The sequence below is a fragment of the Apus apus genome, chromosome 4, assembly GCF_020740795.1.
Source record: "Apus apus isolate bApuApu2 chromosome 4, bApuApu2.pri.cur, whole genome shotgun sequence".
Lineage (NCBI taxonomy): Eukaryota > Metazoa > Chordata > Aves > Apodiformes > Apodidae > Apus > Apus apus.
In genome coordinates this window covers 53892125-53904757 of record NC_067285.1, presented here as the reverse complement: position 1 = coordinate 53904757, position 12633 = coordinate 53892125, and the positions used below count along the sequence as shown (strand labels likewise).

Here is a 12633-nt window from a genome sequence, read left to right as displayed (position 1 = left end):
TATTCTCTTTGGACTATTACTCCAGTTCCACTGTGTCATTCATCAAATTAGCCCACATCCTCCATAAGGTTTTATTAAGAAATACGGTATCATATTATCTCTTTAGGTTGTATGTTTTTTTCTGGCATTCAATGATCAGAGAAGGTTTAGTGGACTCTGCCTCTTCTGGGTTCCTGAGCTGTCTTTCTCTCTTGCTTTTGCTTACTTACCTACCTGTGTATATTGACTTCAAGTTTTTGGTCATTCTGCCCAGCATCTTTTACATGGCAACTAGCCCAGGAATAGGGTATGAAATTTTTCTTCTTGATGGTGAACAAAGCAATTTAGAGGGTGTTCCCAGGGCCTGCTGTATGAAGGAGATTACTTTTCTGACAGCCAATGTGAAATCTCATCTTCCAAATGACTGCAATTGTTTGTTCAAATAGATGTCCTACCTAGTTGTTGCTATCTCCAGGGCGGCTGAGTGGGAGCTGTTCTTTCCATCTTCTATTTATTGTAAAATTTTTATTTGCTCATGCTGAGAATGTTTGCTTCTGAATGTGTGTGTCTGTAGGGAGGGCTAATTAAAAGCTGCAAGTATGGGTGTAAACTGGCTCCCACTGAAACCAGTGATGAAGCTCCCAGTGACACTGGTGGGAACAGTGAAACTGCCTGGTAAATAATTCAGCTTCTCCCACAAACATTTATCTAGGAAGTGACCACCTCATGCAATGCACCAATGAGCAAAGTTCCAGTGCAGAACTATAGGCCTGTATGCCTAGTGTAGAACCAGAACTAATTAGTTCAGATCATCAACACCATTTAAATGTGCTCATATGATTTTTCAAGAAACCTCTATATGGCTCTTGCTGTGTTGTTTGGTGCACTGAGTTACTTGCCTGGGTTACTTGTGTCTGGGTGTCTCTGATGCAATACAGTGTGAACTTGCCCAAAATGCCAGGTTTTCTCTCTTAGATACCTGTTTGTTTCTGGATGGAAACTGTGTGTTTGTTTCCACAAAAGGCAAGTGTCTTTTTTTCTTTTCCAGAAACAAAAATGAAGATGACAGCTGCCAGAGACAGCAGCTCTGATAGGCTGCTTCTGTTCTCAGTAGAATCCAACTCTATTTTTTCATACAGAAACCCCAGAATTCCTCTCTTAGATCTACAAAGAGGACTTTGGTGGATTATGAATATTTATGAAAGAAAACCAGCAGCAGTCAGCAGGTAGAGAAGCACAGAAAGACTTCTGTTTCATTCCTGTCTGGTCAACATACGTCTCTTTTTCCAGAAGAAAAAAGATTGTATGAGTTCAGAAAGTTTTACTTGCATTTTAAAGCAAAATTGTATAAAAAAAACCCCAACAAACACTGAGGGTTGTTCCAGAACTGGTATTTAAAGAGTTCTGCATAAAACAAAAAATAAGTTAGTAAAACAAACAACAAAAAAAAATCAAGAATTCCACCAGTTCCTTTATTAATGGTTTAACTTCACTTTTTCATCATTTTTTTTAGAAGGCCAAAAATGCTACTTTTCAATGTGGTTCTTTTTCTCTAAAGAAAGTGGTCCTATACACACCTGCCTACATTTTCTGAGGTTTCTCTTTACTCCTGTCCTTGCTCACTGACATGCTTCTAATGTATTGTTCACCCTTTAGCTTCTGGAGATCTCTAGCCATAGACACATGCCTAAATGTGCCCTCCATGTACCTTAGACTAAAAGGAAACTGTAAGTAATGTAAGGGAGAAGAAAAAATCCTGGTGGATCCCCAGTGCACTCTGAAATCTCTGGCTCTTTTCTGACCGTGTGCATTGCTGATCTGGCCTGTGCCACTGCTCATTCCTAACCCAAGTGCCTTGATTTCCTGTCCCAGAAACCTGAGTAAAGTGAGGGCATAGGAGAGATGCAGTTCATGTTTGGTACAGTGAGCCATCCTCATTTCATCCTGATGGAAGGGCTTAAGATGTTGCCTTGCTGTCTACTGCCTCAGATATCCCCTCACTCCTCAGACACCTGCTGGCCACATGTCTAATTGCGTTTTCTTCTTTTTAGGTAATCTCCCCTTCATTTTCCATCTCTTTTATCAAATCTAATCCAGCCCATGATATTCCAAAAGAATTTCACACTGAAGCATTTGTAATGCCTTACAAAACTTGATGTGAGGCAGGGCAATGAGAGGTGTCTTGGTTTACTGGTCAGGGTGAATCACAAACAAGAGAGCAGAATTGCTCTCTGTTACCCGCCTGTGCCACCCTCCTAAGGGAAGATAAAAGGGGAATAGGGAAGAGAGACTTCAAAATTGGAAATAAAAAAATGGAACAAGTTTACTATGACAGAGAAAGGGGAGTAACACGTGGAATGAGGAATAGATATATAAACTTATATACAAATATATACAAAACTAACCTCCATGAATTGCAGGAATAGGTGGGTGAGGGTCCCTTGTAACAAGGTCAGCTCGGGAGAGGGGTCCATTGCTTTCCCGGAAGGGTTGCAGCAGTGGTGAGGAAGAAAGGTGTGGGAGAAAAGGGACTGAGCTTGTAGTTCTCCTGGCTATACTGATGTCTCTCTGTTCCAACCCTCCTGGGTCCTTGGGGCCTTAAAATCCCATCCTCCCCATTTTTTTTTTTTTTTTTTTTTTTTTTTCCCCTGCCTTGGGCATTCAGCTTATTTCTAGGGAAGCTTTCCTCACAACCAGAATGAAGATTTTGGTCTCTGAGGATGAAGTGCACTAGAGCCAAGTGTGATTTCTTGTGGTAGATTGCTCCATAGCTAAGGTCCTGCTTTTGCAAATAATCTGTCATCAGATGATGAATATCTCATCATTGCCAGCAGTGGGATCCCTGAAAAGTGTGATGGTGTGTTTGAAATGCAGTGGGAGTAGGTACTTTTGAATTATTGATGAGCAAAAATACCAGCCTTACCTTCCCTCACAAATTCCCACAAATCTCCTCCTGAAGAGAACTTAATTCAAAATTTTTAATTAAAGATTATATAATTGCATGTAACCATTTTATAGTAATCAACCTTAGAAATCTTCTGGCACTTTGAAAACTGGCCTGTCTCACAGAGCTTCAAGTCCATGTATACCAGATGAGACCAGCCATGAAGCCAGTGGGCAGGCTGCTGAGCAGCTGCTACTGCTGACAGCATCTTCATCCTTGAGTTCAGCTGCTAGGGGTCAACATGAGACAGGCCTTACTGACCCTTTAGGCTATGCTTGAAACTCCAGAGCAGGTTTAAGTGGGGCCACAAGCAACAACAAAGAATCAGCCATGTGGCCACTCATTCACCTCTCCCCACACACACTGTGGGATGGGGAGGACAAAGGCCAACTAGCAGCTTGTGGAATTAGATAAAGGACAAGGAAGGTTTTACTCACCAGTTATGGTCATGGGCAAAACAGACTCAACTCGAAAAAAATATCAATTTAATTTAACACTAATCAGATACACACAGAAGAAAAAAAAGAAGGAACTGTGCTTAAATATGCTTTCCCTCACCCCTCATTTCTTCCCGCACCCAAATCACTTTGTTCCCAATTTCTCTCCCTCCTTCCCCCTCGGTGGCACAGGGGGGCAGAGGAGGGGGTTTAGGGTTAGTCCATGGTCTGTTGTTTCCTGCTGTACCTTCCTCCTCAGGAAGGATTCCTTACATTCCTCCACTGCTTCCCTGCAGGTTCCCTTCCATGGGAGAGAGTTCTTCATGAACACAAGTCCTTCCCATAAGGTACAGTCCCTCAGGAGCAGACTGCTCCAGCACGGGCTTCCCACAGAGTCGTGGGCTGCTTTGAGAACAGTCACTTCCCCTCATGCATGGTCCTCCGTGGCTGCAGGTCCATGTTTTCCCCTCTGGGTGCCTTCAGTGGATGCTCCACTGTGTTTGTCTTCCATGGGGTACAGGGGGACAGCCTGCCATGGGCTGCAGAGTAACTTCTGCTTGGGCATCTCCTTCCCCTTCTTCCTCACCTTGGGATCTCCACTCCAGCACTGGTGTCACCTCTGCTCTCCACTTCCTATTTTTTTTTCTCTGTTCTCCCATTCCCTCTTCTTTTATATGTTAAACACAGAGGCACATTTATCATCTCTCTGATGGCTTGGTGTGGCTGGAGGTTTGGAGCTTGGAAAGCTTTTCAGTTTCTTACAGGAGTCACCTCTGGGCCCCTTCTCCTGCCACCAAACCCAGCCACAGCCTAAACCAGCATGAGGTGGTGAAGAATGAGTGATACACCTTGCTAATCCCTTTCAACTTTTTTTTCCTGGAAGGCTAAAACTAAACAAAACCCAAGATATTCAGCAGCTGTCAGCTCTGCAAACCCAGCCTGCAATCTTCAAGCACAACTGCTTAACTGCCTTCTAATATTAGCCTGCTTTAAACAAAAGATGAAGAAACTACCTTTCTGCAAATCCATCCCTGTTGAAGAAACAGCACTGCAGTAGTTCAGCACAGGATGGTCTTGTGTCTGGATCAATCTGCAAACATTACTTGGCTAAATCTAGTGCTGCAACAGAGAGCTTGGGGTATCGTTTGTCCAGAGATTTGGCCTCCTTCAGGCAATCTTATGCCAGCAAAGAAGGGATTTTTATAGAACAACTCTTGGTGTCTTGGAGTTATGTTACCCAGGCATGTGATGATATGTGGTCAATGTTTGAATCTCCAGGGAAGAGGGACTCTCCCCTAAGCATTTCTGTTATCAGAGAGCCAATAGTTCATAGCCTTGCCGTACTTGATATCTCCCATCAGTAGCTCTGAAGCTTTGTACCATCAGGTTGCCATGTAGTTTGTGTAAGCTCCCCCAGAAGCTGCTGAAGTCTTGGCATACCCAAAGTTACGAGTTTTACAACTCTCAACTGGGAAACAGGTGTGTTCTCTGGCTTAATTCCCGATGGATTATGACTTTAACAAATTTCTATTCCTCTGGTAATCTGAAAAAAGTATTTCCAAACCCTGCTGTAGTCTAGTCCATTTGGAAGCACCTCAGGGTCATCAAGCATCATGTGACTCATGAATTCAAACACCAGATACCATCATTTCTTCTTTGATACACTTCCAGCAGGTTCAACATTCTCATGCCTGAGTTGCTTCAGCAGCTTCATCTCCTTCACGGTGATCTTCCTCACCACATCATCATCCCCACTTTCCAGGAACATCTTGAAGGTGATGATTTGCCTGCTCTCCTTGTTCCTACACTTGGTCATCACCCTGTACCTGCCTTCTCCTACAAGGCCTGGCACCTGTAGGTCATGGCTGTCTGGTGAGGTTCCCACTGATTGGAATAAAGGTAACATAGCCCTTATTTTTAAAAAGAGGAAAAAGGAAGACCTGGGGAGCTACACGCTTGTCAGTCTCACCACTGTGCCCAGCAAGATCATGGAAAAGAGCCTCCTGGAAAAACCTACTAAGGCGTATGGAAAATAAGGAGGTGATAGGTGGCAGCCAACATGGCTTCACTAGGTGCACATCGTGCCTGACCAGTTTGGAGGCATTCTATGACAAGGCTACAGAGATGGTGGGTAGTGGAAAAGCAATTGATGTCATCTACCTGGATTTGTGCAAAGCATTTGATACTATCCCACAAAACATCCTGGTCTCCAAACTGACAAGACATGGATATGATGGATGGACCACTCAATGGATAAATAATGAGCTGGATTACCTCACCCAGACAGTTGTGGTCAATGACTCAGTGTCCAAGTGGAAGCAAGTGACAAATGGCATTCCCCAGGGGTCAGTATTGGGACCAATGCTGTTCAACATCTTTGTTGGAGACATGGACAGTGGGAATGAGTTTGATGATAATACTAAGCTGTGTGGTGTGGTTGACATCCCAGAAGGAAGGGAGGCCATCCAGAGGGACCTTGAGGTGGGCCAATGGCAACCTCATGAAGGTCAACAAAGCCGAGTGCAAGGTCCTGCACCTGGGTTGGTACAACCCCAGGTACAAATAGAGGCTAGGGGGAGAATGGCTAGAAAGGAGTCCTGAGGAGAAGGACCTGGGGTTGGTAGTAAACAAAAAGCTCAACATGAGCTGCCGGTGTGTGCTCGCAGCCCAGAAGGGCTGGAGCACCTCTGTTGCAAAGACAGGCGGAGAGAGTTGGGGCTGTTCAGCCTACAGAAGGCTCCAGGGCGACCTTATACTGGCCTTCCAACACTGGAAGGTGGCCTACAGGAGAGCTGGGGAGGGACTTTTCACCAGAGAAGGCAGTGAGAGGACAAGGAGAGGGGAGATTTAGGTTAGACATCAGGAAGCAATTCTTCATGATGAGGGTAGTGAGGTGCTGTAACAGGCTGCCTAGGGAGGTTGTGAACGTCCCCTCCCAGGAGGTGTTCAAGGCCAGGTTGCATGAGGCTTTGTACATCTTGGTCTAGTGTGAGGTGTCCCTTCTCATAGCAGGGAGGCTGGAACCTGATGATCTTTAAGGTCTCTTCCAATCTTAACCATTCTGTTGTTCTATGATGCTGTAATATGTTTAGCACAGGGCTGCAAAAGAGTTAAACATGGCATACTATATATTTCCACGTTAATCCACCATGATGTGGGAAATAAAATGTGAATAAAATAAAAACTCAAGCACCTTGAGAAAGCAGTGTCATAACCTTAAAGTAAACACTGTTAAATTAAACTATATATACTTCTGCATTTTCCAATAATGTAAGAGTATTGGATTTTTATTTTTTATATAAACCTGTGTTGCAAACTCCTGACACAATCCTGGGCTGCTCCTTCAATTGGTAAGCAACACTTTTTCCCTAACCCCAAAGCAAACAGGTTCTTAAGAGTGATACATATTTTATAGCAGAGAAGCTGCAACTGTGGTAACATTTTTGCCTTGATAGTGTAAAAAAGGTAAGCTTTATGTTAAGAGAAATGGACACCTACATAATAGAATTAACCAGTACCTTAGGAAGTTATGCAAATAGGTCAGATAGCAAGTACACGAATAGGTGGTTCAAAGTTGTGAAACAGAAGTAAATACAACACTAAAGAGCTAAAAGCCTCCAGAAGCTTCATTTTTGTGAACATGTATGTGTACAAGCACTTGCCTGGCAGGGTCTGGGTTTGCAGTGTCTCCAGGGTGAAGTAATTGCCATGCTTTGTATGGTGATGTCTAGGAACCACAGCCAGCGCCATGGACTCTCTGTGGGTTGGGTGGTAAAACAGGAGCTGTAGAAGACAGTCTGAGCTGAAGTGTTTTGTTGTTAAGTTTTCATCTCTTGACTGAATTCATTAAAATATGTTGCCTTATGAAAGTGTGACATAGGGTTAGGAATCATCTAGGGACACTTCAGAAGGAGTGGAGACATGGTTTGCAGTAGTAATCAGAGCAAGTAAAATAGTGGGAGATATTAGACAGTGACACAAAATAACACAAATATTTAATTTGCATTATGTAAACAGAAGCATTTATTTCTCCTAATCTTGAATGCTACATTCAGTTTTAGTTGCATTACAGCAAAAGGACATGGCAGAAATAAGAGATTCAGAGGATGATGGAAATTACTAGAGGCAGAGGGGCTTCCAAGCAAGGAGATATTTACAAAGCTTGCCTGAGCTAATTAAGGAAGGAGGACACAGTAAAAGATGTTAGTGGTGTATGAAATATGAACTGGTATGGAGAACCTCAATTAAATGCTTAGCTTTTATTCTTTCTCATAATAAAAGAACAAAGGGATATTGAAATTAAAAGGCAACAAATTTAAAATAGTAAAGAGAAACACATTTTCATGCAACATTTATTTAATCTCTAGAAATTGCTGAGGCAGGATGATGCTGTTGCCAGTAGCTCAGGTAATAAAAATGATGAGACACAGATGAAAAGGTGTTTGGTTACCCAAGCCAGGAAAAAAGTTACTTTATTATAAACAATTAATCAGGTTTCAAGGGAAAAATAATGGTCAACTGCTGGGTGCAGGAAGAACTATCTGAGCCTTGAGTTCTTAAAGAGGCAAAACTTATTTTAAATTCAATAGAATTTGGTCTAATCAAAGCTTGTATGATTGGCTTAATGATTCCACTCCCCCTATGATTGTATGATTAGGAAAAAGTATATTTAAACAAACACACCTCTTGGTGCCTAAACACAGGATTTAGTGCTGAAATCTATCTGTTATTCTTCCATTCTTTGGCAAAATGTTATTTTGAAGAAGTCAGCTAATGCTCAGCTTGATGTACCATAGTTATCCTGCCCTGTGATGTTAAAGCTGGTTTATGCTATTAGCTTTGATGGGACCACACTTTTACAGAACAGTTTTGGGCAAGGATTTGGGTATGAAGATCTGTGTAGAGTCGAGCTAATAGATGAGCCTTCCTGCAGGAATGCAAAGCCACAGGGGTTGTATGGTTAAGAAAAGAATATTTATTAGCATATTTTTGCTTCTGGGCTGCACAAGCTCTGTCATGTTGATATGATACCAACATTTTAATTAGAAAATTCCAGAATAGAGGCTTTTAGCAGTGATATGCTGTAGTATTATCCTTTCATTAGTATATATATAAAAAAAGCATTTAAAATTACCTACACACGATGTGAAATCCAGTGAAATTACAGAGCATGAATACAGATTTGCCTACCTGCAACGTGTTATTAATAACTAGTGATTCTTTTTGAAAGGAGAGCCACAATATTCCAGTTTTTCACAAAGTACTTGGAATAAACCCTTAAGCCAAAGAGATTGTCTCTTACTGTCTCAGATCTCCTTTATATTACTTACCTAAAAATTGTTTAAAACATATTGATTCATATAAGTATTTTTGAAGCTAAGCTTACATCTGTAGGTCATCTTTAAAGTTTGTAAACATTTCTCTTGTGAGGATGTCATTCTGGCTATTTTGTATGCTGTCATGGTCAGTAGCAATTTAGCTTTCTTCCTCTAACAATATTTTTCAGCATCTCAATTTGCATGTACTTGTGAAATGAAAGCTGATGTGATTTCTTGTGTGTGAACATATCTTAAAGGTAAAAGTCACTACTGGATTTTTCTTGTTGGTAAGATAAGAAGTCTCACATTCAACAGGCTGCTTTTTTGCATCTGATAACTGGCAATTTCTTCTTTCAAATAAGCTTCTTGTCCTGAAGCCATTATTATCCTGTTATTGTCTTGTAGGTCAGAGGCTACAGAACAAATTATTGTGATAAATGTCAATAGTTAATTTAACTCCCATTAAAATTTTCTGTGTCGTAAACCTTAAATTAGAGACTAATGGCATCTCTTTCATTATTCTCCATGGCAGTAAAAATAGTACTACATCTGGCTTTGGCTTGCAGGGGAAGGATGAAGTGACTTGAAAAACTGTTGCAAAAATATAGGAGCAGAGAGTGGTGGTCTACTGCTTTTCCTGGTTACCTGACACTTGGCCCAGCACTCTTGGTGAGAAGGTAGCTGATCTGCTCAGCTGGATCCTGACCCTGACTGGTGGCCCATGGCCTTGCAGTGTGGCTGGCCATCTTTGGCACAGGGAGTGGTGCAAGAAGTCAGACCTCTCAGAGCTGCTTGGAGATCCTGAAGGTATCGCTATGAATTGCAGTCAAGTATAGTTAACTACATGGGAAGTCTTCTGCCTTGCTCCCACACTGAGGAGGAAAAGAGAACTAATGTTTAATTATTTTTTTTTTAAGCTGACATCCAGAAGTAGAATGGGCTTCCTATTTTACAGGTAACACGAAGACTCAAATTTACATTGGAACCATTTAATTCCTAGTGAAATTATAACTCCATTCACTGAGGTTGGATTAGAGTTTATTTTTAAAATAATTTTTCACCACTGCCTTTATGCAGCTTCTGTCTCTATTTTGAAGAATCATTATTTTCAAGCTCTTTCCTTCTTAAAAGGAAATGTGCTTTAAAAGGGTGATGGCCAAAAGCTCTGCAGAATATGGGCTAGAATGCTTATGTGGAGGGAAGAAAGAAATCTATGAGAAAATTCCAAAACTAAGGGAGCTGAAGGAGTTTGACAGGGAACCTATTTTCTCATTGTTACCACTAAATGTGTGACTCCCCTAAAACTATAGCAAATTGGGTATTCCCAACAGAATGGGAAGTGCTTTTCTCAGTTTAACGGGTAACTTTTAAAATCTTAATGTTCAGATCTATCTGGCTTTGTTGTTAGTTGCTTGTAAAGTGTGAGTCTAAGTATATGAGCAAGGTATTTTCTAATAATATGCACTTATTTTTCACTAACAGTTTCACTCATAGTAGATACTGTGGAAGAGCCATAAGTCCATGATTCAGACTGAAGTAATGAGCTATGACCATAGGCCACTTGCCTTGATTGGGTAAGTACTAGATGCTGTTGGGAATGCTAGCATATGGTGATGGATATTTGTGTGACTTGCCCTCACACAGAGTTTATGCAAAGAGGCTGACAGTGGTGTTAGCAACTATGGTCTGATCTAAGTGTTCCTGATTATAAGCTAGTAAAAAGCAAGACCCACCCAAATACATATATATATATATAAAATGTTTATTAAATAGTAGATATTTCCTTTCTTTGCAGATGACAAGCCCTGCTCTGGCATTAGGTGTCACACCAACAAGGTGTCTCATGTCTTATTATGACATTACACTTGTACTGTCCAAGCATCTTTTGCCGCTTGTGTTGTCTGCAGTGGTGGACCTCTGTCACACTTATGGATTCAAGGACAAAATGGCTGGTTTATGCAAGTGTTTCTTCATCATCTCTTGATTATGTAATGAGGTAAGAGAAGAAGTATCTTGTGATTAAGTTTTTGAAAAGTTATATTCAGCTACTGTTAATTGTTGACAGATGCTGATATTTTTGTTAAAAATCAACTGTCAATCAGAAGGAAATGTTATCTTAAAGTTGTCTATTTTTTTCATGTGCAAGTTATTTTAGGATTTATTTTTTAGTCATTAAATATTTGGATTACCTATATTAGCTTAAGGTCTATCTGGTTATTTTGTGTTTTGCTTTTCTGTCTATCTTGAGAAATGAATATTTGGCATAGCTGAAAAAGACTTTATGTGTTTAATATCACACATCACTTAGAACTTTGAGGATCCTTTGAATGTTTACTGAGTTTTTTAGAGTATGATAATTAAGACATGGTTAAAAGCTAAGCAATGTTCTGCATTAATTAATCTGTCATATTAGCCTTTAAAGTGAGTTTTATTTTTTACCTGAAAGATAATTTTGGTAGAACTACCACTCTGTACTAATAATCTGTGAAGTTTTTACAAAGTTTGATTTATCTCCTTGAGGAAATAATAAATATTTGACGTTACTAGGTTTAACCCATTGTCATACAATCTTGATTGTCCTTCTCTGTTCAGATATCTTGATAAAGCAACTGAGTTCAGAGATATCAGTTGAGCAAAAGGGATGGAATACTGTTTTGGATAGTTTTAATGTCACAACTTCACTATAACTAATGTTATACCATTTTCTCATTGCCTTTACTTGTGCCCTGTGATGATGCAAAATTTCATTTTTGTATCCTCCCAATCCTCACATTCCTCTTTTGTCAGACTGCAATGTGCTCGTGAAATGAGAATGAAGCTCTCAGTGGAGATCAGGAGAAAATTTGTTCTGTGAATCTGAAAGGACTAAAAGAGAGCAGCTTTATTTGACTCCTTTCTCTCTGTCTCTATTGAGTTGCCAGCAGGTCTTTAGTCAGTGTTTTTCCATGTCTTTTTCCACCTTCAGTCTGTTCAGAGGTTCAGGGTAACCCGAGTCCTCCACTGGTGTAATTGATTTGTTGTAGAGTCTGGAAAGAGTTGAAGAAAATACGTGCAAAAATCCATCCAAGAAAAATAATTGCAGGATTTGGAAGACACAGGTAGGGTACCTTGTTTCCTGTATGTATGTATCCCATTTGCACCTTTGGCTTTCTGTGTTTTCCCTGTTACAAAGGGAGAGGCTCATCAGCTGAGGCTCCTTAACTTTTGGAAAGTCTGAGTTCTCTTATAAATTATCTGTGTAGCCCCTGTCTGATACAGCAGAACTGATCTCAAACTGGTAACAGTGTCAGCTGTCTGTGCTTTGGATTTTTTCTTCTTTATTGGCATATAAGAAGAATTCTTAAAAGGTGGAAAAAACATCAGTGGATGCATCATTTTTTTTTTCTGTTTTGAAATATGGCATTATGGTGGTGTTAAATTTTCAGGATGCTTTGAATGTTTGATCTGAAAATGAGAAAACCTTATAGGCTTTGGAATGAAAGTAACTGATACTTGAAGTGATGAAAAAATAAATACTACAGAACTTTTGTAAAATATTTTCATATAGTGCATGACATTTTTTTGTGAGTAATAAGTAGGACTAGGGTTCTCTTGTGGTTTGAGACTTTCTAATGTATCAATTCTTTCTCCTAAAATATACAGGGAAAGTGCTAAGGTAGCCAGTGAACTCCCCAATCTATTATTTGAAAATAGGCAATTAGGAGAGCAAATAACTTAATATTAGTTGACAGATCATTAGCCTGTAATACAAAAGGTAAGAAAAGACCAGGAGCCTAAGGAAGCAGTAGCTATATTTGGAGTTGAGGCAGAAAATAAGGTCTTACTAGTGAAGTACGGTAATAGCTGGAGGATGGGCACAAGAAAGCAGAAAATTGCTGGTACACAAGAAACTTGGACTGTCTCTCCCCACTGAAGCTGAGTCAGCTTGAATCTGAACACTAATTGGCACTCCTAG

The 12633-nt window shown here is 40.4% G+C and overlaps 1 pseudogene; it reads right to left on the bottom strand.

Annotated features, from left to right (window-relative positions):
• Positions 1 to 4369: 4369 nt before the first annotated feature.
• On the bottom strand, positions 4370 to 5266 carry LOC127384189 (cyclin-dependent kinase-like 2; annotated as a pseudogene).
• Between the last annotated feature and the right edge of the window lie 7367 nt (positions 5267 to 12633).